The 22,171-nt window shown below is 44.8% G+C and overlaps 1 long non-coding RNA gene across 1 annotated transcript; it reads left to right on the top strand.

Annotated features, from left to right (window-relative positions):
• The first annotated feature begins 976 nt into the window (after nucleotides 1-976).
• On the top strand, nucleotides 977-1,563 carry LOC142899227 (uncharacterized). Its single transcript, XR_012928707.1, has 3 exons — nucleotides 977-1,015; nucleotides 1,061-1,182; nucleotides 1,355-1,563. It is a non-coding gene; the product is annotated as an uncharacterized LOC142899227 (long non-coding RNA).
• The last annotated feature ends 20,608 nt before the right edge of the window (nucleotides 1,564-22,171 follow it).

Here is a 22,171-nt window from a genome sequence, read left to right as displayed (position 1 = left end):
AGCTTAATGGTCTCACTCACTCCGTCTCTATCCGTCCGCTCGCTCTCCCACTCCATCATCTCTCTCTCTCTCTCTCTCTCTCTCTCTCTCTCTCTCTCTCTCTCACTCACTCACTCACTCTCTCTTCCTCGTCCCGCGCCTGTTTTTTTTTTTTTTCTCCCTTTTGTCACCATCACCGCAAACTGTCACCCTGCGCTTTTATAAGATCCAGGTGCCGGCAGCCGAGGGGGGACGGAGTGCAGCGCTTGTAAAAGTATGAAGGGGTAGGGGTCGGGGGGGGTAGCTGTCTGGGATAGTTGGACGAATCCTATTTGCTTGGTGCAGATGGTGAACAGTGGGAGCGTCACCCAGAGTTCAGCCCCCCGGCTTGGCAACCTTCCCTGCGTCCATACATCATCTGCTGAGGAAATAGGGGTAACCACGCCCCCTAAACTCACACAAACCCATTTGATTGGTCGCTGCAAAGTCTCTCACTTCCACCTCGACTGCGCCCCACCTTCGGTGGCTGAAGGATAATCACGTTGATTGTCCGCGCTGTCCGCGCCACAGGCAACAGTTTACTTTAAACCAGGGCTCACCGACCTTTCTGAACCCGAGAGCTGCTCCGTGGGCACCGAGTCTTAGCAAGGGCAACTTCAATGATCTGAATATTATTCCGAAAGGTTTAAAACCCCCAACATTGGCTGCATACCTGAGCGGGTGAAATACTTTCCCATCACTGTCATCCCTGAGCAGCATCGAACACCAGAATCAAAAACATTACAATATTACTACTGACACGCTGCCCATGTGCTGTCGTCCATGTGGCCCGAAGACATGATAGTCCAACGCCAACCTGTTTCCTCCCTGATGTCTCGTCAGTCTGAGTTGGAGGCCCCAGAATCAAATTTTCTTTATTTATTTTTTGTTTATAGCTACCATGGGCATCAGTGGAGTGGAATTCTTACATTACAGTAGTAGTAGTAGTAGTAGTAGTAGTAGTAGTAGTATTGTTGTTCTTTTATTAGTAGTAGTAGTTTTTTATTATACTATACTTTATATATATACTTTACTGATGAAGGTTTATTCTATTTAGTTCTATTCTGTTCTAATACAGGAACACAGCGATTCTGTTTCCACCAGCTCTGTTGCGTTGCCCAAATCCTCTCTGGCGTATAGCAGACCACCGCCGACCACATCGAGGTACGTTCGTTAAAACCAAACCCTATTCAGTAAAAATCCATGTTCTGGAGGCACAGTGAAGAGAGGCACGCCAGCACTGTCAGCCTCACAGGTTGAACCCTTGCAGTTCACCGCATGAGTTCACCGCATGAGTATCTCCAAGAGTTCTAAAGCCAGTCTCTCCTTCAAGCAGGCTGAGCAGAGCTCCTCCTTCAGCTGTGCTGAGCAGCTCAGACGCGGAGGTGTCTCTTTCCCAGGAGGAGCAGGGAGACCCACAGTCATCGCTGAGGGCTCAGATCTCCAAGATCGAGCACTTCCTCAACACCGAGAGGCTCCGTTCAGGCAAACGGCCGAGAACCGACAGTTAAAACACCCAAAGCAAGACCTGCTTAGGAGTGTTTAGTGGCAAAAAAAACACTCAAACTTAATGTCAATCACATTGGCACTGGATGAGTTTAAAAAATACATACATTTGTTAAGTTAAGTTATGCAATTGTTTTCAGTTTTTTCAACACATTTACTGGACTGTTAAACTCCTGTATTACATTTTATTTCATCGCATGTTCAAAATCCCTGTTTTATTGTTGTATTTTAATGCATTAAATTTGTCTCTTGTTCGGATTGGCACTGAGTAGCTCTTTAAGCTTATAGGCCATGTGGTTTGTTTCCCAGCGTCGACATTAAAGCTGTGTTAAATACCACAGTTTTATTTCCCACCTGCGTGTTGTTGTTTTTTTTATGGACTGTCTCATGTTTGTGAGTCATGTAATTAGAATGTGGTCAAATAAACAATGGAGGCCAAGCCCCACAGTCGGTTTAAAGGGCTCAACGGCTCACTGTTAACAACTCTAATTAACATTAATTAGCTTCACGGCCAATCAGGGTTCTGGTTGTCTCAGAGGAGCTCTTTTAGCCGCCGCCGCCGCCGCGTTGTTGTTGTCGTCGCATATTAACGTAAATTAGAAGGCAACAATTAGCAAAGCAACGCTGCAAATTAACACAATCAATTAGCGAACGCTGGCTCCAGTTAACACGTGCTAACACAGTGCCTATCGTTAACTTTATGTTCCCCAGGAGCGCGACAAAGCGGAAGGGCATATGGCGCGATCTGAGCCGCAGACTGCTGGTTTCTTCTTCAGGGTTTAAAGGCCGCTTTTGTTTGTTTGCGCTTGTTTGCTGTCAAGAATGGTGGTTCTGTACAGTTATTTTTATTGCGATATTTCGGTTTTGCACAATTCTGGCCGTCATGGAAATGCAGCTACTTACATTTATTGAAAAAATCTTTCTCCAGGTATAACAGTGAAACTTTTTACAAGGACCCAGACAAGTTTTGCTTCAACACTGTATATGGAGCATAGCAACGCTTAATACGATTAAAAAAAAAAAAAAACTTTATGTCCATGCAAAATCAAATTCAAGTTAAAAAACATTGACAAAAAAGAAATCCCGCACACGTGGCCAACATGAAAACTTTTTATTGCGACGTTTCGGTCGTACACCTTTTTGGTCTATGACCCAAACGTCGTGTGCGGGATTTCCTTTTTTGTCGGTTCGGACTTTGTTCGCACCATCCGACACAGCGGCCGTGTCAATAGATGTGCGAGGATTTTTGCCTCTTTGAAGTTAAAAAAAAAAAAAAACGGAATAAAAGGTAAATACAAATTTTATTCCTTTTTTATTTTTGCAGTCTTTTGATTTAAATTTCAACAGTAGCCTTTTTAGCAGTTTAGCAGTGCTGCTGCTAGACCTCAGCGCACTGGGAGGCCTCTGCTGCTGCTGCACAGGTGCACCTAGGGGAAGTTTCTGCAGATATTCAGCTCACGTAACCAAACAAACCGGCTCCGGGTTTCCAGTTTGGGCTTTCGAGTCTCACTTAACGCTCGTGGATAATGACTGCACCTGACTGTTAATGCGCTCATAAAGAAGCCCGGAGCGTTTGAGTGGCTCTGTGCCCACCGCCGCTGACCCTTATCCTTGGGAGGAGGGGAGGTGGGGGAGGGGCGGGCGGAGGCGTGGAATATAAAGGAGTTCATTTTAATACACTCGCATACACAAACACGTTTGTGTTGGCTTTTCTTCTCTCGCGCTCATCCAATATCAGTCTTCACACACACACACACACACACACACACACACACACACACACACACACACACACAGAGGCGCAGAGGGTTATGAAGTGTTGGCGCTTTGAAACAGTCAATTACTCTCCTGGCTTGGGGAGGATACCTGCTGTTAATTACAGCTCAGACTTTTTTATATGAAGAGTAAATAAAGAGACCGCTGACATTCACATTCCATCAACGTGTCCCCCCCGCCCAATGCACACACACACACACACACACACACACACACGCACAACACATGCATGTGTATGTATTTCGGGGTTTAAACAAGTAAAACAAGCCTTGAGTGAATGCCGGTGCAAATTCTAATCAGATTCCTCTCAGGTGTTATTTTTCATAAAGGTCCAGTGTGTAAAATCTTTCGTATTTAGGTCCGTGTCAGCAGGGCTTTCTTTAAAAAAAAAAAAAAAAAAAGAGATGAAAACAAAACAAGCAAACACACACCACAGATTTGAAAACACTGTTTTTTTTGGGGGGCATTTTCGATGTTGAAAGCCTACTCGCGCACTCCCGTTTCTCAAAGCAGTTGAGTAGCCAGCGCGCAGGCAGGACCCTGGATCCAACACTGAGGCCCCCGTACAAGAGCAGTCACAAGTTCTGAATCCCCGGGCCTGATTTACCGCTCCTTTTTATTGAAACCCTGTACAGGAGAGGGGGAGTGGAGCAATATATTTGCCAATCCTCCGGCTAAATGGCTTCCACCGCTAAACATTGTGGAATATCCCGGGGTTACGGGGGCCACGTGTTGTCATATTATACCTCTTTGCCTCAAAAGCCATCACAGTAAAAGTGGAACCCCCGGGGAAGGTGGTATTAAAAGGCGGCGGTGGACGGCTGCCGAGGACGGAGGTTGAGTGCAGTCCTGGCACTCGGACCGGACGGCGCAGTCTTAACGGTGAAGCGCTGCAGCTGCTCCTCGGGTCCCTGTGAAAGCACTCCAACGAGCAGATTGTCATGGATGGAGCTCAATCTCCTCCCTTCAACTCACCTCTTTGTCCTGTGCTTATCAGCTTTGCTTTGCACAGCTCCTCTCTGAGGCCTGGATGCTTCTGTTCGGGAGGCGCTAAGAGCGATCAGCTCAATTCGCTTGAAGTGATACTTCAGAAATTGAATTTGAAGCGTGTGTATGCACACTCTTCTACAAGTGTGTTGAGCGTTGTAACTTAGCAAGAGGCATCAAACTTATTCCTACCTGCCTCACACGGCGGTAACAGAAAAGCAAACTATCAATACCACGAATTTGTCCAATGCTCTTCCAGGTTTTTCGGTGAATGGGTCTGATACAGTACAGGTCAGATTTACCAGATGGAGCTTCTCCCACGTTATCAGAAAAAAATTTAGTGCAAACTAAATTTCAAGCATTTCGCGGACACATCTGGAAATGTTGCGCAAAGTGACAAAACAGTGACATGTCATGTCCTCATAATTTGCACTCCCGCGCGGGACGTTTCTCAAGTCCCTTCATGACAGAAACCCGGTGTGTTTTTTTTTTTTTTGTGGGTTTGTTATTTCCCCCCCGATGCTGCTGACTGACTGGGACAGATTTATAAATCCACAGGTAGTGTGGGAAGAACAACCTGCTCACTCTTAATCATTTAAAATTCATAGTTTACAGTTCCCTTACCATTCCAGATGATTTTACCTGAAAATTGAGAGGAATTTCTCATTCCTTTCAGAATCTCTCAAATAACGTCATAGTTTCACGTTATAATGTGAAAATTATCACGAAATTGCGTGATAATTTAATGTTTTTACGTGATAATTTTCACATTATAACGTGAAACTATCACATTATGTCGTGATGATTTTGACGTTATTTCGTGAAACTTTCACGTTATAACGTGAACATTTTCACGACATAACGTGATAGTTTCACGTGATAGTTTCGCAGCTTTACATATAAACTACGCAAAACTATCAAATTTCTTTTGTGATAGTTTCACGTTATAACATGAAAATGATCGCGTTAAAACGTGAAAGTTTCACGCGAGCCCTGTTTTTTTTCTCGAGTGTGGCAGCAATGCGCTTCCGTAGGCAATAAACTTCAAAATAACCAAAATGAAAACAGCGGTCAAACTAAAATCGCCTGTGCTTCCCTTCTCTTTTGCTTCCTGTCGGCGAGCGCCCGCTATTTGAAATACCGCCGTGCACTTTGTCTTCCGCGGTCGCTCTCGTACCTGCGCAATTTTTTTTTTACTGCGGCAAGGCCTCGGCCAGGGCTGATGAATAACAGGCTTCAACCTTTCCTTCGCGGGGGCTTAGCGTGACTGACTGCCCTCGGAGCCTCTCTCGGAACAGTGCGCGTCCTCAGCTGTGAATCACTCGCACCTTAGCGCGCTCGTCTTTCACCCCCGCGAGGAGGGAGGGAGAGAGGTAGGGAGAGAGAGAGGGAGAGAGAGAGAGCTGGAGCGGAGGAGATAATCTGCGAGACGTGGCCCCGCTGTCAAAGGTCGGCAGAGTTCAGGGGTCGCCCTCCACATCATTTATAGGCTCTTAAATAAGCCCCCCGCCTCCTTCTCCTCCTCCTCCATCCCCCGACCCTCACGCTCTTCCCCGTTTTAAAGCACTTATCACACGTTTCACATTATGAATGATCTGCCCTGATGTGCATCCCTGCGAAAGCAGGAGATGGAGGGTTCGAGAGCGAAGGGGGTAACCACAGGTGATCCCACCGCCAACTTTTTTTTAAAAGTGGGTCTGAGGTCTGTTTGCGCACTGTTGACCGAGCAGCTGTTCCTCCAGTAACAACCGCTGGAAAACCTGTTGATAGGATGATTTATAACAGCCTCGAGTACAACTTGCAAGGTCTCTAATTGTGCTCCTGGCCGTCATCCCAACCTCTGACGGACGCTCTCTGCTGGGAAAATATAAGAAAAATACTGCTTTTCACACATTTTATTTATACTTTCATATACTTATGTATGATATGTGCTTTCTTATCCATGTTGCAAAGAAGATACTCTTTGAAAGAAATTGATATGAATGACCTTAAAAATGTATTTTTTTTATGAATCAATTGTTTTTGTCTACTTATTATTCGATATGTCAGATAATCTCTAAAATGACAAAACGACACATATATGGCAAAAGTATGAATCTGAAATTATGGGGGGGGGAAGTGCACTGCAACTCATTTGAACAACAATGGCTTAATTTAGCAGAGGAATTCTAATATGTCATTAGAGGAGGTTTCGGGTGCTGGGGTGTAATGGTACTGCCTTGTTAGGAGTTTCCGTTCGATTAAACTCGAATCATTCACTGCACTGTATGTCACCACTTCTCCTGCACTCCCGGCTACCTTCAGGGGTGAAGGCGGGGTTACACCCGGCACAAGTTTCCATTATATCGCGGACAAATTCGACCAGTTGTCCTCACGCCTATGGACAAATACGTTGCCAGATAGCGAAACGGAGCGAGCCCACAAAGACGACAGGGGGGGGAATGTGTGCAAACTTCCACGTCTTTCCCATCGTCTCTCAGAGCTGAACCATCTTCGTCCTTTTTGGTCAAGCAAATGTAAAACATTTCAACAAAAGTTAAAACAGGGGCCCTGCAGCTTTAATCTTCCTCCACACTCGAATGCAAATGCACCATTTTGCACACCTGTCTCTGGTCAAAATGTGACTTTTGTAAGACTTCTCTTAAAGCCGTAAAAAACAAACTCAGCGGCGTTGACTGAAGTCGATGGGCGCGTTTTGACCCTAAACGACACTATAATCGGCAATTAAAGTGCAGGCTTTGACTTCCAGGTGGGCGTTTTCCAGACCAAAAGTAGCCTCAAACGTTACTCCAATGCCGTATGACCTTATACAGTAGGGGGCCCGTGCCATAAAAAAAACAACGACCCTTTGCGATCCCTTAGAAATGTGTCAGAAACGCAGGCAGGAGAGAGGACGAGGGAAGCAGAGATGGGATTAAGTGAGAGATAGCGGCGGAGGCCGGCGGCTCAGCGGCGCTCGGCCGACCCTGGTCATGACAGCATTATCCTCCGCGGAGGGACCACCGTGTCGGCACACATACGTTTCTGATTTCCTGAGGAGGCTTTAACTTCTTATGGGTACATGGTCCTCCCACAGACCAACACTGTCACTGATGCCTATATATCTACCGGAGCGTGTGTGTGTGTGTGTGTGTGTGTGTGTGTGTGTGTGTGTGTGTGTGTGCGCACTCCACTAGATGTAGCCCTGTTGTTATTGATGGTTCTTGGGGCCTACAGCTGTGGTCTGGGTCACGCATGCACACACACACTCACACACACACACACACACACACACACACACACACACTCCATCGGGCGTCAATGCGTGAGACCCTCCCTCAGCGGGTTGCTGTGATGGAGAACCCTTCTCACTCCAGGGGATCCTATTAAACAGTCACAACCATGATATTTTATTCTGTATTTTTCCCAACTCGGTCTGTCCGTCCGCTCGTCTCGCCTGGTCCTGTCTCCGTGCTCTAGTTCGCCGTTGAAAAGCTGTCAGATGTAAGAGTGAAGCTACCAGTAAGGTCGAGTGTAGAGAGTCGTTTCTCTCCGTCAGTGTCTCACACACTAAATCACGCCGACTGGAACGACCTGCGAGGCTCTGACGTGGTTACAAATGGTTTTAAGTTACTGGTTCAGAAATGCCAGGGACCAAATGGAGGAGGTATAATATTAGAAATAATCACTAACTAGCTGCTTAAGCAAGTATTTATAGCTTGCTAAAATGTTGAAGGATTTTTCAATGTTTGTTTTTGCAAACGATCGCTGTACCACAAAAAAACCTACTTGTGTGGTTGTATTAGTGCTGCTATCCCAACTCAGATAAGCGTAACCCCTTGACAACCTGTAGATAGAATGTTATCACCGCTTCAGCGTTGAAGTGCATGAACAAATGGGTTTCATTGACCTAAAGTACCATAGTAAGAAATATGAAAACGTAATGTGAAGTCGTAGTATAAATACAATAGTGATAGAGTTATAATATGACAACCAGTTCCATAGCGTAGCAGTCGTGGTCTTAAAAGGGACTTTTAGGAGGCGAACCTTATGAGAACCTTACGGGAGGTAATACGTACATCCATACATATACTGTATATGCATATATGATGTGTACATACATCAGAAAAAGAAAAACTTGCATAAATATTTCAATACCAATTCTATTCAGTCATCACAAGATTAATACAAGTTACCTTTGGCCTCTGCGATCACAACAGGTGCTCAAAGTGGTGGCCATTGGCTTACACACATTGACGTGTCCAGCGAACTACTGCTTGTTTGTTACCACACAACAACACTTGTTGATGCAACATTCATGAAGCTAATTCTGTTGGGAAAACATCGTACAGCAGTACGCAGTGTTATCGTGATTCATCTTACTTCGAAAGAGGAGGCATCTATATGTATCAAAGTACTTGTGCAAATAAATGTGTATGCAAGTTTCTCTTTCCCTGATGTGTGCATACATTACTTTGGCTGACTCTTTATATGCAAAAGGAATCAAATGGCTGAGAACTTGAGATGCTGTGACATCATTTCCCCCACATACAATGCAGAATCCGAGCATCGCAGCCTAAAAATAAAAATGTGGCCCTTGTCATCCCTCCAGGTGCTTCCAAAAAGGGGGATGCTGAGTGTAAACCAGTGAAAACAAAACAGACCTCGCTAGCATTTTTAATAGGAGCTCATATGATTCTGGTTTCGGGGGGGGGGCGGCGTAGCAGAAAGTGAAGGCAGCCGTGATTAAAAGCGGACGTGTAATTCCCTCCTGACTGGCCCATTAACCAGTCAGAGTGGTCTTCACTCTGTTTGTTTGGATAGGTAGCTGGTGGGGACACAGATGAATGTCTCTCTCTATTATGATTCCATTAGCAACGCCAGTGTCACTTTCCCACTCTCTCCAGCCAAAGGCCCGCTGTGGGTTTTTTTTTTTCTATCCCCCTGCTGCCCTGTAAAAGGACCCGGTGCCCTCTGCCCACGGAGGTTCTCTTCCAAAAAGGGGGACACGTCTGGATGACCTCCTGGTATGCTGCAGGGGGCAAGACCTGGGAGATAGGGAGCAGATTGAAAAACTAAACAAATAGGACCAAAATAGAGGGACGCTGTAGAAAAGCAATTTGTGTGTATCAGTTCGAGCGGGGCGAAAGCTAAAAATAGAGAAATAACAGGAAAATGGATCCTTTGGGAAGCAGATTTTAATTCCCTCTTCTGACAAAGTGGTGGCCGTCCCTAATCAGGATCTTGTGTTCTGGGTCAACAGCACAGATCAACAAATCATTGAGGACGGATTTAACTTCCTGGACAAGACGACCGAAGCAAGTAGAACTGAGCAGGCAGAAAATAATGAAGTTTTGTTTGTTTGTTTTCTGGTTGGAATATTGATTAAGATTCAGCCAGAAAATGTAAAATCTAAAAATTGAAGGAGTGTAAAGGATTGTTAAAGACAATAAAGAAAAAAAACGTGCAGGTTTATAGGCCCAGTGTGTAAAATTGAACTAGATTTATGATTTTCATACTGGGAAAATCTTAACATACTGCCGTGAATACATGAATCAAAGTGTACACTTGCAGTACAATAAAAGTAATTTGGTTTTCCTAGCCTGAGAACAGTTCTCATATATATAAGAATATACGTAGAGCAAATGTTAGCTGCCATCTTACATTGCCATTTTTTAAGGAAGCCCACCTAACACTGCCCTGGTTCCGAAACGCACCGTCAGACTGGCTTCTTAAAAATTTTACACATTGGATTTTCAAGGGTCCCCCCCCCCCCCGTTCTCAACCAATATGAGGTGAACAATGACCACAAGCGCAAAAGTCATTTTTCATTTCATCATTACCTCCGACTCGCCTGACCTCAGACTCTCATACCGCGGGTTGTTATGGTTGCGCTCGGCACGCCGCAGCACCACAGGTCTTGCAGAGGGGGTGGTGGGGGTGGGGGGTGGAGTACTGTGAACTGCGGCTGTGAAGGCCGACGATGCAAACGATCCCCAGTGGGGCGCGTGTTTGTTTCTCTTGGCGCTCGTCCAGGGGGTCGACGGCGACGACGGCGCACGTCGTGCCAGCATTCGGGCCAAAGACGATGAGATGGCGCCAAACATCTTCTCCCAGTCTTTCCTCTTCTCGTTCTGTTTCAGCTTTGAATGCCCCGAGATGCGTTTTCTATTTTTGAGTCTTGACATTCTGTGGAGCTGTAATTTTAGAAAAGGCTCCACTGGGTTGATTTAGTGATACGCAGAGGTCAGCATTTTGATTTACTTCCTTCCTGTGGTTCCTGTCCGTTGTTTGTTCTCACATTTTTTTTTATCCCCCTTCTCTTCATGTTTGTTCTTGATTTTCCATTTAGATTGTACTTTTTGTTCCTGCTAGAAGCGGTTGATACCCCCATTTGGGTCAGTCCTAGATTTCACTTATTTATGAAAAGTTGCATGTTTGATGAAACGCTCGCTAAGTTGTCCTGGAACTTGTACAATAATGTATTTTTCGAAGCAGAGCGCCATGATCTATGAAGTAAATGATGGATCAAGTCCGCTCTGAGATAACTATTTGGTGGGAGGCAATGTGCGCGGGTTGATGGTAATCTGTTAGTCATTGATTGATGTCATTCACTCCGTCGCTTAATGACCTGTCTGATGGTGGGGTGGGAAAAAAATGAGGTCAAAAGTCACTGGATTCAGATCAGCGGAGCTCCTGCCCGCTGCCACTGTAGCCATCTCTCTCGGATTCTCTGATAAAAAAAAAAATAATAAAAAAAAGACAGACAGTGTTTGTTTTCACGTGTGTGTTTCTCCATGTCGGAAGCAAAGACGGGCCGCTGTCCAAGAGCAACACAAAAGGAACTCGAAATAGAAGCTTGACATTACGAAGGAAAGTCGGGCCCAGAAAGAAAACACGAGATAGAGGAGTTGAGACAACTGCGAGAAAACAGAGCGATCCTCTCCGAGCCAGAAGGATCTCTCTGAGCTCGGCCAAGCATATAAAGTTCGGCGGTTTTACTGAGCTCATGAAATGTCCGCGGTCTGGCGAGCGACGAGTTAGCGGAGGTGCATTTTCCAGCCCGAGCCGTGAAGGTTAAAAGAAGCGATATCGCAATCGATGACGGAGTGCACACCCTCGCATTGTCATCATCATTCCCTGTCAGCCCATTTGTTATTAAAGGGCTGGAATGTGTCTGGTGCTTCATCATGGTGAGGGATCACTCTGCAGCGGGGGGCCACACCGCTGTGATACAAGCCTCCTTTTAATACGTGCACGCCTCACTCAAAACCCCCCCCCCCAAAAAACAGGGATACGTGCGCAGTGTACCTGTCTTTCTCGGGAGCTCAGGAGACGCATACCACAGAGGAGGTAACGGGTTGACTTCTAAGTCAACCATCCACGTTATTACGAATTTGTCAAAGCATCAAAAATCGTTACGTGGCTTTTGATGCAAAGATACACCCACAAAACTCACTTCTTAGTGAATTATGCAGCAGAGGACAAAGAAAATAGCACAGAGACAGCACGACCGGTTGTTGGGACCCCTCTGTAGTTGTACCAGCTCGCTCGACCGGCTTTGAAGAAATCTGACGTGTCAGCATTATATGCATCCAAGGGACTTCGCTTTTCCAAGCAGGTCAGGCGAGGTCCATTGTCTGCATATAAAGATGGACAGAGTTACCCTGACATCACACTGGTTTGGAAATACCCGTCCTGAAGCCGAGAGATTGTTTTCTTTCTTATCTTCAGTTTCTGATTCCGCCGGTTTTTAAACCGCACGGTTCCATATTCGGGCGTGTGGGTGTGTCCAGAGTTGAGCAATGATTGGAGCATGTGTCCACCCACACGCTGGTAAGCCAACTGCAATTGGCTACTAAACTTTAACCACGTCTTCAACGTCATGGTGACTTATACTTGAGATCACAGCATACTGGACCAAATGGACAATCGTGAATAAATTCAAGTTTTTGGGCACTGCCACGTTGGCCTTCTTTTTAAAACCTGATGCTCAGTCTATTTTTATATGCAGTCAAAGTTTCAGACAAGTTGAATATCAATGACATTAGAGGCTTCATTGCTTTGGAAACCATGCAAGTCTCTTGAATGGCGTTTGCACTGCTTGAGCTAATGTTGATTAAGGTGCTCTTTAGGCAACAAATAACATGACTCGGAATTATTTTTTCTACCCCGAAGATTCCATATTCATCAAAGGCAAGATATAGTTCCCCCAGTGATTATCACTCCCTGGGGTGATGAGTCAAACAAGTTTTGCAACCCTCAGTGGGACTCTTATTTTATTCAAAGTCAAATGATGATCGGCAAGCCAAGCAAGTATGACCTCGACAAACGGCAGACATTTTACTTCATTTTTTTACAACACTTTTCACTTCACTGACCCGCTGCTGAACTTCGCCACTCAAACACGTACGCGCGAGCAGCCCACTCTGCGACTGTTGACATCTGTTTGAGTGCTTTTCTCAGTTTTCTTGCCAGCAGCTCAGCCATCTCTCCCACTCTGGCTCCCTGTTTAGCTGCTCTACTGCGGCTGCTGGTGACACACTGACTGACTGCGGCTCATGATGAGCAGGTGACGAGGACAAGGTGGAGATGGAGTCGCATGTTAGATCAGTGGAGTATACACTCTGTAGTTTTCTGTGACACAACTCCACCAACCTGTAGAGTACTAAAAATACACAAATAAATGGTGCTGGGAACAACGTTTGTTGACTTTGAAGCTTCCAGATGTGAGGTGATGTAAAGCAAAAGAAAAGCAAATTCGACACTCTGATACCGTGCTTGTCCTCAAGTGAAAGGCTAATATTTTTACAGTTCACGGTGCCATACAGCCTCAAAGTGGCTCATCATCACCGAATAAAGCAGCCCTGGCAGCTAACTCACACTGTTCACACTCTGATACATGCAACCTTGACTGGAGTCTTTTATCTTTAACCTGTTGACAAGTTGATTATTTTTTTCCCCCCGTCACTTGTTTCTCTCCTTTTTTTTTTATTCAGGGAAAATACTTAACAGCCAATCCCCAGGCCATCGCTCCTTGAATTTTTACATAGTTGCAATTTTGGCTTTATTGTGTTTCCAAGGTTGTCACACCAGATGATCTAAAAACTGATCGAGGCCGCGCACTTTCACAACGTCAGGAATGTAGATGAGAGGTGAGCGGGGGGTCACGTACAAGACACTCGAGCAGGAAACCACAGCTCATGTTCCATTTCAACCGAGGAAAACGGTTCTTGAACTTTTCAAAGTAGTTTTTGTCTTTTGGGAGCAACTCAGAAGTCACTATTTCTTCTCCCTAAACCCAAACATGTGGCAGGGTTTGTGTCCAAACAAAGCAGGACAGCAGACTCATTCTGGCTCGTCCGTCCAGCTCAGACTTGGGATGGAAGAGACATTCCTTGTATTTATAATCTCTTTTTTCAACAGTAAACTGTTTTGTCAGACCAGAGTCGATTCTGGTTTTGTGTGTTTACATTAGGTCTGTATTTTCCATCCCAATATCTGCCCAAACTCTGAACATGGCCCTGTTATGAGACACATGTTTTCCCACCACATTAAGAATAGATTCTCTAACCCTAACCCTACCTCAACCCTACCCTAACCCTAACCCTACCTCAACCCTACCCTAACCCTAACCCTAACCCTAACCCTACCCTAACCCTACCCTAACCCTAACCCTACCTCAACACTACCCTAACCCTAACCCTAACCCTAACTCCCACCAGCGCCAGGTAGTGGACCCAAGGGCTGGGGGACATGCCCGCCCTGTCGTGGAGTGTTCCTCGCAATGCTCAACCAATGTTCCCTAACCCCAATCCTAACCCTAACCCTAACATAGGGCTCACAGTCTTTACTGACTATTAAATATTTGAATATCCCCTCTGGCTTCAGTCTTGTGTAAAACTTTGGAATAGCAGCATTTAAGATGATTTGCGAGGGACTGATGACTCGCCAGAATTTTTGGGGGGCTGTTTCAGCATCAGATGAAATTGAGTGTCTGTTGGGTCGTATCAAAGGAATTCGAAGTGGGTCGAACATTTGGACCTATTTTCAGATGTAAATTAACTGCCATCTGCGGCTTCTCAACACTTTGGTGGACTTGGCTGGATATTAAGGAGGTGACTGTGATTTGTAGCTCGTGTATGCGGATCTGACGACATACACGAGAAGAAATACATCTAGACTGATTTGTGCTCTCTGATTTAGAGTCTTTCCCTCACAAATCTGTTCACAAAGATACTATCTGTGAAGAAAGTGCAGGCTATTTTACTCAGCCTACTAAATCTGTGTGTTTGTGCTTTGGGGATCTGTGCATTGGCTTGTGTGTATGTAGTGTGCGTTCCTATATTCTCTTTTGTTCAAGCGTAGTTCACTCAGAGTTGAAATTTCACCAATTTAGTCGTCGTAAAATCACACAGCTGTTTTGAAGTTTCCTAAAACACACAAAAAAAATCCACCCTACGGACAAATACCATGACAAGTATATTTTTTAAAATGCCAATTTTGGGTGAACTGTCCCTTTAAATCTTTGTCTCAGTTGTTACCAGAGGTCTGTGGAATACCTTGTCTTTTCCTTAAACACTATTGCATTTTGATTTCCAAAAACACCAAGATGTTTTCCTAGATTATAGGAGTTTCCCCTCTCCCCTCTGAGAGCACTGACAATTTGATGATGTCCCTTGTACTTCCAGACATAGGCTGCATCCGTGTTCATTTGGGCTTCATCCGTGACCAAGCTTATTGGCAATCCTTTTGTTTGCTTCTGTTTATGCATTTGTTTATGCATCTTTGGGGAGGGGGGGATTGATCTGTTGCAGCCCAACAAAGTGGTCCAAAAAGTCAATAGGCCTCTAATAAATGTTGCAACAAAAAAAAAAAGCTGGAGGACAGCACATTCATTCTGGCTGCGTCCCAGCCTGCATATCTTTTGGAGTTCAATGTTCGAAACATTGTCAGATGTTTTCAACACTTGCAATTCAGCTATTTTGGGGCTAGAGAACAATGACGGTCTGTCTGGAGTAAATTCAGAAGAACTAAATCTGTCACTGTTCGCACAGAGATGAATCCCCCTCAAGTGGATGGAGAATCCTCGGCTGCCGCGAGCTGCACTCAGAGGCCAAGAGGTGTGAGGCAACACCTCAAACTTGAGAAGTTAATATTCATGGTACGGGGCTCTGTGTTCTGTTCTGTTTTTTTCTTTAAATGCCGTCACTTTGTGTTCTCGTATGGCTGTCTGGTTTTGTTTTGTCAAAAGAAAGAGCAACACAAATACGTACTGTATTTTAAAACAATGCAGGAGGCTCTCTGAAAATATTGCCATAGCCATGAGGCGTGTTGTGAATGTAACCAAATCTGTGTGTGTGTGTGTGTGTGTGTGTGTGTGTGTGTGTGTGTGTGTGTGTGTGTGTGTGAAGACTGCAGCTGGTAGTACCACCCTGGGTCTGCCTCATATCTGCCTCACTTGGACGTCGTCCCATTTTTCACTGACTCACAAGAAGCCCAAAGTGCTCTCTTGATAATTTTGTGAGCTGTTTACTTAAACATCTTCTGATAAAAGAAAAAAAAAAAAAAAAGCTCCACTAGACTCAAAGTCACTGCCTGCAAGTTAAAAAAGATTGTTTTAATTTTGCTTCCAAGTCAAGAGGTCAACATTGCCAGAAACTACTGGATGTGGAGTTTGACGGGAATCCAATTCTCATTAAAGTTGTTGATAATAAAATGCTTTTGGACTGTGTTATTTGAATGAACTGGGCAAAGGGGTTGAAAGGAAAAAAAAAAATTACAATTACAATAATTACTAATTATTAACTCGAGAGAAAAGCCATTGGTGTCTTTCAGAGCTCTGCTTGGAAAGAGAAAATGTTGTAAACATCAGATAAATCTGATATTATACTGCAGCTTCTATACCAATCTTTCTGACGTCCAAAGTGTTTATGATCTTGCATTAGCTTTGTGTTTTGGTCAAAACTGAGCACCCGTTGTTTTTAGCGAGCTGATTAAACAGAAAATTGATCAAGAAACTTTAGAAAATGGAAACTAGTGACGCACCTGATTATTTCTCATGACAGCTGTGCTTCCTTCTGAACTGCTGATCCCTGAATTTCAACTTACAGTAATGCAATCCAATCATCACAGCCGCAACCTTCGGGAAGAGGAGTTCTTATCGAGACGTCTTTATCAAGAAGAGGTGAGGGGAGTCGTTAGCCTCTTCATGAATTGCAGGTGGACTTCTTGGGAGGCTCCGCCGCGCAGACAACCCTCTATTGTTACTTCCAAAAGACGTCTGTCAACTTGACCTGCCCAAAGTTTAAGTGCGTCAGAGTTATTCAAGCTCTTAATCCAGTTATTACTCACTGAGAAAGGTTCTCTGCAAGGTTGGGCTAAACCTGCTTTTTCGTACAATTTCGTGACACTGATATCTTCTGATTTGTGCCTTTAACAAGATTCTCCGACAATGCATCTCTGACATAAATCCTGGCGAGGGCCTTTTAAATAATTCTGAGTGGATGAGACATTATCGAAAGCGCCAATCGTGGACGTGTCCAAGTCCAGGATGTATTTAATAATCGTGGACGAGATCTCTGGAGGTGTAGGGCTAAACTCTCCAGACATGCTGTAATGTTCAAAATAGCCTGAACCAAAGTCCTTCCAACCAAGTCTTGATACCGACGGTCATCCTGGAGAAACCAGCAAGACGCCCAAGGAGGCCAGAGCAATGTCTGGACCAGACCCGGGCAAAGTACGGCCCGCGGGCCACATCCGCCCCGCTGCGTGTCTCTGTCCGCTGCCCACCCCGGGTCTAGACGAACGGGGGCACCACCATACCAACGCTCTGATCTAACAGTTGCGTATGAGAAAAACATATATACTTGATCACCAGTGAAATTTATTATGAATCGGGTCCAAAAAACATTGAAATACCACAGAATAATGTTTTGAACGCTCCCTTTCTACAGGGAGTTGCACTGCTGTAAATGTAATGATTGTTACGTTTAGACTTGGTAGATGGTCATTACGTTGGTGGGAAGCTTTTTACAACAGCGCATGTCAGTGTGTATAATCCAGCGGGTTAGAAGAATATGAACTTGAGATATCCTTTCCTTAAAGTCCGTCTCACTAACAGTCTGCTGAAGGTCTGCTTTACTGATAAAGGTAACTTTTGGCTCGTCGTTGGCCAGCTGTGTTTTAGAAAAGCGTATCCTTCCTCTCTGATATCGTTGAGAAGTTCGGGCCGGATGATCCGGTCTGAACATTGCAGACAGACACACACAAACACATATGAAAGGGGTTTTTGAAAAAACATTCTTCTAAGCTTTTTTCCCAGGAAAATGCATAAGGAATAAGGGCAATGAAGGGAAGCAACAGATAAGAGGACCAGCGTTTTGTAACAGAAAAGTCTTTCAATCCAAAGGTGCTCCACCTTAAATGCTGCCAGTGGGGAAAACAAAATATTTCCACGGTCACCGCGATCTCTGAGTTTCTAGAAAAAAAAAAAAAAAAGTTGCTCTGGCTGAGCGAGTGGAGTTTTCATTTGAGGCCAATTTGTTGGTCGGTCGTGCAGGCAGGAATGCAGTCCATTGGCCGCGGGGGCCATCAATCATCCAACCTGATTGGTTGACTGGTCGGATGCCTGAGAGCCCCTCCGGGACGGGAGGCAGCTATGCTAACACAATGTTGCTGTGTGTGTGTGTGTGTGTGTGTGTGTGTTTTTTTTCCGAGGAAGAAATAAAGAAGGGATGAAAATAAGAGCAGCAGACTCCAACATGTCGTCAACGCTGCTGCTGCTGCTGCTGCTGCTGCTGCTGCTGCTGCTATCAGCCTATCAGAGATCACAGGAGCTTATCATGATGGATCAGTGAACATTTATCAGCACCCAAACAGAACAAAAGGCGCAAACACGTTTTGGTGGGGGTGCTGTTGAGCTGTCAGCCTCGCCGAGGCCCGGGAGGAGTGACGGGCCTGTGATACACGGGTGGTGCCGGGTGCGTTTGTTTTGGGACAGCTTTGAACGAGATAGGAAGAAGTCGCGCCCACAGTTATGTAACACACGCAGCGTCAATGGCACCGCTCTGCTAGCAGATGCGATAGATTTGTGGCCGTGCTCCTGTCATAAAAAGGTTGGTCGGTTGTGATCAGATCCAGTCCGACGGCCGACTAGCGGGCAAAGACACGGTTTGTATTATTGGATGACTTTGCAACAGCCGGTCAACATTTCGCTTCCGACGCAAAAGAAGCATAATGTGCACCGAGTAGGTAAATGTGAAGATTGTACTTTGACACACACGGCCATCACATCCATTCAGTTCTTCACATCAGCCACGTGACTGACAGGAGCTGCATAAGTCACGTGCATGCGTGTGTGTGTGTGCGTGTGCGCACATATGTGAGGGATTCGTCTGAGTGAGTGCCTTTTCCATCCCCGGGACACGCGTGCATTAAAAAAATTAGTTGTGAAATACATTTTTACGATAAAGCAAAATGTCCTGCACATTGATCCAAATCAAAATGTTGTGTAGAAATATGATTTAAAGTATTGAACTAAATTGCCTAGAACACAGTAAAATAGCATTCCTAGCATGTCCCCAGCCTCTAATCTCATACTTCACCGTGAAATAAAATCATTAAAATCCTTCAGAAATCTTCTCTTTTTTTTCATTATTGTGTGACTTTATATCCCTTCTCTGCTTTGCACGTATTTCATTGAAAATAAAAGCCCACAATATTTGAGTTGAATTATACTTTGTGGTCAAGTCCCACGGTTCTGACTCAGTCCTGTCACCCCACCCAGCAAGTGGGCACTCATTCGGTAGAATCCACCACGTACTTTTTATTCCTCCTCTAATTTCCAAGACTGTCGCTGATGACCGAACATAACGGTACGTTCTCCTCTTTCTCCTCTCCTCCCCGCCCTCCACCTCCCGCGTACACTGCCTCACTCACCCGCTCCCTCTCTCTCTCTCTCTCTCTCTCTCTCTCCCTCTCTCTCTCTCTCTCTCTCTCTCACTCTGCCTATCTATCTCTCTATCTGTGCTGCGCTCTTTTCCTCGCGGAGTTGAAGAGTTGAATCGTGGGTCACAGCAGCTCGTTGCGCGCACAGAGCCAGACTACATTTCCAGATGGTGAACTCATCCATCTTCGGCAAAGAAGAAGATGCACCCCGAGCTCTAATGCACACGCACGGGCGCGCGCGCGCAAAAGGCGATCCTCAATTGTGTATTCTGACTGACACGCACCCTCGCTGGTAACGTTATCGCGCCCCACGCACCGGCAGTATAGGCCGCTCCACAGCGACACAGCAGGCCGGTCGGCGACTGTGAACCCGAGCGGCGTCCTGCGGCCTGCCGGGTGGAAGACACGCGGAGGGAGGAGGCGTCGCTAATTGGCTGCGAGGGAAGAAGGAAGAAGAGCTCGACGGCGAGAGAAGCGCTGAGTGGGCGCTTACGTTACAAGGAGTGTGTGTGTGTGTGTGTGTGTGTGTGTGTGTGTGTGTGTGTGTGTGTGTGTGTGTGTGTGTGTGTGTGTGTCCGTCCGTCCGGCACTGACAGTTTTAGCTAGCCGCCCCGGCAAACTGCACACAAGCTATAGAAAAAAAAACACAAACGAGTCCCAAAATCAAGAATTCATTACTTTCATTATCGAGGGGAGAGTTTATTTCCTGTTTATTCTGAACTTTTGCAGTGTGACACTCGGACACATTGGTCCCACCTCGGCTCTGTAATGCGTGTTAAACCGTTACTTGAACACGCGTTATCGACGTTGCTTTGCAGCACGTAGACGTATGCAGTGGCGTAGTCCACGTGATGCGCACGTATACGCTGTATAGTCACTAGAAAAGGTTCCTATTTACTGCACAACCACTAGAAATGCGCAAAGATACGCATCAGTATGTTGTTGTTGTTTTTTTTTTGACAGATCCTTCACTTTCAAGTTAAAAAATGACGTTTTATGGTGTGATCTATTTGAGTAAGTCATCACTGACTTTTAGTGCCGCTTTAAATAATTGATTTGTGCTTGCGCCACTTTTTGCACTTGATAGCTGAAACTTTATTTTTTATGTTTATTTATATCGCTGTGTTAATTATTTAATCTTTTTTTTTTTTTTTTTTTTTTTTTTTTTTACAAATTCGTCTCGTGACTGCTGTTCGTCAGTTAATTATAGTCCAGCTGAAAATGACTGCTATACATCTTGTGTTGCTTGCAATACATTTACATTTGGACAATACGTAATCATGATCTCACTTAAATGCAGATGCATAATGCATTACTGTATAACCACTAAAATAAAATAGACGACACCACTGGGTATAGCATATCATTTGATGGTGTCACTTGAAACCAAAATACTGTTTTGAACAACAACAAAAAAAATCAATGATGAGACGTGAGATATGATGTTGTACAAATGATTTATTATTATTATTATTTTTTTTTTTAATGAAGATATATCAAACTCAAATAGCAACCAGCAATTCTCACATTTGCTTTCGTATTAATGGGTTGTGGTATTAACGACACGCCTCAAGGTGGCAAATTTCACGATTTATACACACAAAGCCACAGAATTTTAAGATCAGGGGGACGACCTCATTGTGACTGACATTGATTTAACGTGCACGCACTCACAAACACACGCACACACACACACACACAGTGTCTGTTAGAAGAAGCATTGAATACTTCCAAATAATTCCAAATGCCTGACCAAAGCACACCAGGAGCTGTAAGAGGAGTTGCGCACAGAGAGCTATGAGATTATGAATCTGATGTGTTGGTTGCTACCATAGCAAAAGAATAACCACAGTGTCAGCAGAAATAACTCTAAACACACTGACTGTCTTACATCACAAGCAGTGACTTGCTCAAGGATAACTCTCAGAAACACACACACACACACACACACACACACACACATATGTGAGAGGAAGATACTGGAACAGGAACAAAGTAAACGATACATTACAGTTCTTTTCTATCTGCTCTGAAACATTTTTCTTAAGAAGACGGCGGAGCAACATTGACCTGTTCACCCCTGTAAGGTCAAGGGTCACGTCCAGTCACAGCCCATAAATATTGTTGACTCACTGTAATGATAAGCAATATCAGTTTGGATTTTTGTGTTTGGCTGAATGAATCAAACGTATTTGGGGGGACTTTATAGTTAAAAAAAAAAAACAAAAAAAAAAACAAAAACAAAAACAATCCTATTATTTTGTGAGGCAGGAGTTGCGGCCCAGTATAATGTTCAAACTATCTCGACCGGTGATTGGTATATTTTGAATCGTAATCCTGTCAACAAAGTGGAATAATGTTTGATTAATTAATCTGTCGTTTCCTCTTTCGTTTTTCCTAAATTAAGAGCGGAAAAAGATCCGTCTGAATTTAATGTCTTGATTTATTAAATTGTTTTGTTTTATTAACTAAAAAATCTTTTAAATCTATTTTAACGTCCTTTCACTGCAGTGCGTTGAAACAAATCTGCCCCCCCCCCCCCCCCCCCCCTGTATTTTTGTTTCTTTCCATCGAAATTCGCCATGCCGATGTTTCCCTCGGACAGTCCGGTTTGTGTTTCTCCTCCTGAGCGCGACACCAACGGGAAGCGAGCGCGCGGCCTTCAGACGGTTGCGCCACAACGTCGACATCATTGTGCAGTTTGTTTTCCGTGATGGAGCTCCGAGAGTCTGCAGCTCCAGACGAACCCCGGTCACACTGTCTGCAACCGCTGCCTCTTCATCACACACACACACACACACACACACACACACACACACACACACACACACACACACACACACACACACACACACACACACACACACAGAGGGAGAGAGAGAGAGAGAGAGAGAGAGAAGGTCGCTCGTCGTCATTTGTAACGAGACGACTTTTCCAAAGCCTCAAATATTTGCAT

The sequence above is a fragment of the Nelusetta ayraudi genome, unplaced genomic scaffold (genome assembly GCF_046127955.1).
Source record: "Nelusetta ayraudi isolate G7.1 ecotype Tasmania unplaced genomic scaffold, CSIRO-AGI_Nayr_v1 ptg000071l, whole genome shotgun sequence".
Classification (NCBI taxonomy): domain Eukaryota; kingdom Metazoa; phylum Chordata; class Actinopteri; order Tetraodontiformes; family Monacanthidae; genus Nelusetta; species Nelusetta ayraudi.
This window is presented reverse-complemented; position numbering and strand designations above follow the sequence as displayed.